This window comes from Pavona decussata, unplaced genomic scaffold, assembly GCF_977016875.1.
Source record: "Pavona decussata unplaced genomic scaffold, jaPavDecu1.1 SCAFFOLD_3064, whole genome shotgun sequence".
Taxonomy (NCBI): Eukaryota; Metazoa; Cnidaria; class Anthozoa; order Scleractinia; family Agariciidae; genus Pavona; species Pavona decussata.
Window position 1 is genome coordinate 1 of NW_028146324.1, and position 2,500 is coordinate 2,500.

General features: G+C 43.1%; 1 pseudogene; it reads left to right on the forward strand.

Annotated features, from left to right (window-relative positions):
* Positions 1–979, forward strand: LOC146446857 (large subunit ribosomal RNA; annotated as a pseudogene; the record flags this gene model as incomplete).
* Positions 980–2,500: the final 1,521 nt, after the last annotated feature.

The window sequence follows — 2,500 nt, forward strand, 5'->3', positions numbered from 1 at the left end:
CTGTTGAGCTTGACTCTAGTCTGACCTTGTGAAAAGACATGAGAGGTGTAGAATAAGTGGGAGCAGCAATGCGCCGGTGAAATACCACTACTCTTATCGTTTTTTTACTTATTGGATGGAGCGGAGGCGGACCGCAAGGTCCACGTTCTGGACTTAACGCCCGTCTTCGGACGGGCGGATCCTCGTCCAAGACACCGTCAGTTGGGAGTTTGGCTGGGGCGGCACATCTGTCAAATGATAACGCAGGTGTCCTAAGGTGAGCTCAATGAGAACAGAAATCTCATGTAGAACAAAAGGGTAAAAGCTCACTTGATTTTGATTTTCAGTACGAATACAAACTGTGAAAGCATGGCCTATCGATCCTTTAGTCTTTAGGAGTTTTAAGCTAGAGGTGTCAGAAAAGTTACCACAGGGATAACTGGCTTGTGGCAGCCAAGCGTTCATAGCGACGTTGCTTTTTGATCCTTCGATGTCGGCTCTTCCTATCATTGCGAAGCAGAATTCGCCAAGTGATGGATTGTTCACCACCAATAGGGAACGTGAGCTGGGTTTAGACCGTCCGTGAGACAGGTTAGTTTTACCCTACTGATGAAGTGTTGTTGCAATAGTAATTCTGCTCAGTACGAGAGGAACCGCAGATTCAGACAATTGGCATTTGCACTTGCCTGAAAAGACAATGGTGCGAAGCTACCATCTGTTGGATTATGACTGAACGCCTCTAAGTCAGAATCCGTGCTAGAAAGCAACGATGATTACCTCCAGAGAACTTTAGGCGAACCAGAATAGAGGGTTTCGGCCCTCATGCGTCCCAAAGTGCCAAGGGGGACAAAAGCTCCCAAGGCACTGCCGCTAGCAAATTCTAACGTTTCTGGAGATAAATCCTTTGCAGACGACTTAAATAAAGAACGGGGTATTGTAAGTTGTAGAGTAGCCTTGTTGCTACGATCTTCTGAGATTAAGCCTTTGTTCTAAGATTTGTATCACATCTTTTTTTTGACAAGGTCAAAAGTCCTCCTCACACCATGAAATATTTTTTAAGTCAAAGGTCCTCCTCACACCACAAAATATTTTCAAAGTCAAAAGTCCTCCTCACACAATTTAATATTTTGTAACTGAAAGGTCCACCACAAAACCCAATTCTTTTCTAAGTGAAAAGTCCTCAAAATTTTTAGAAAAACTCTTAGAAAAATTGTTTGGTATGAGAAGGACCTCGACTTCGAAAATTCTGTGGTGTGGGAGGTCTTTTGACCTACCAAAAAAATTGGTGGTGTGAGGAGGACCTCTGACTTAGAATTAGGGTTTGAAATGGGGTTAGGGTTAGGGTTAGGGTAAGTGTTAGGGTTAGGAAAAAGGTTTAAATGATATTTGGAGAGGTTTTTCGGGTGTTTAGAGGCTATTTATGCTATGTAACGAGTATTTGCTTATATACTTGCTTATATACTTAGGTCAACAATTTATAGCAAAAATGTGTTCCAGCCAAGTTCTTTTAGACGCTCTTTCGAATGGCAACATTCCGATTGAAAATGGCGACCTACCAAAATCCGCACTTTGCTTCCCCGTCCATATAGAGGTGAGTATTTGACTTTGCTTCCGTCAGAGTCAAGGAAACACATTGAAAATGGAATCAGCATACAAGAAAACCTAGTTTGGGATAGGTTTTGTGCCTTCCGTGGTATTATAACCATAGAACTGCTCCTGAGGGGGGTAGGGTAGGCCCACCAAAAAGTGCACTTCTGGTTAGGTCGCTAATTTCTAAAATAAATGTGTCCCAACCAAGTTTTTTTGGACGCTCTTTCGAATGGCAACATTCCTGATTGAAAATGCCGACCTACCAAAATCCGCACTTTGCTTCCCCGTCCATATAGGGGTGAGTATTTGGCTTTGCTTTCGTCAGAGTCAAGGAAACACATTGAAAATGGAATCAGCATACAAGAAAACCTAGTTTGGGATAGGTTTTGTGCCTTCCGTGGTATTATAACCATAGAACTGCTCCTGAGGGGGGTAGGGTAGGCCCACCAAAAAGTGCACTTCTGGTTAGGTCGCTAATTTCTAAAATAAATGTGTCCCAACCAAGTTTTTTTGGACGCTCTTTCGAATGGCAACATTCCTGATTGAAAATGCCGACCTACCAAAATCCGCACTTTGCTTCCCCGTCCATATAGGGGTGAGTATTTGGCTTTGCCTTTGTCAGACTCAAGTAAAAGCATTTAAAATGGAGTCAGCATACAAGAAAACCTAGATTGGGATAGTTTTTCTGCCTACCGTGGGATCATAACCATAGAACTGCCCCTGAGGGAGGTAGGGTTAGGGTTAGCGTTAGGGTTAACGTTGGGGTTAGGATTGAAGACAGAAGATTGGTGATGTCAGGAGGACCTTCTTAAAACAAACAGAAATACACTTATTAGGGGACTAGGGCCAGTGGACTCAGAAATGTCTTTCGTAGCAGTCTCCTATAAGAGTATTTTTCTCTGATTTAGGTGACTCCTCCTCACACCACCAT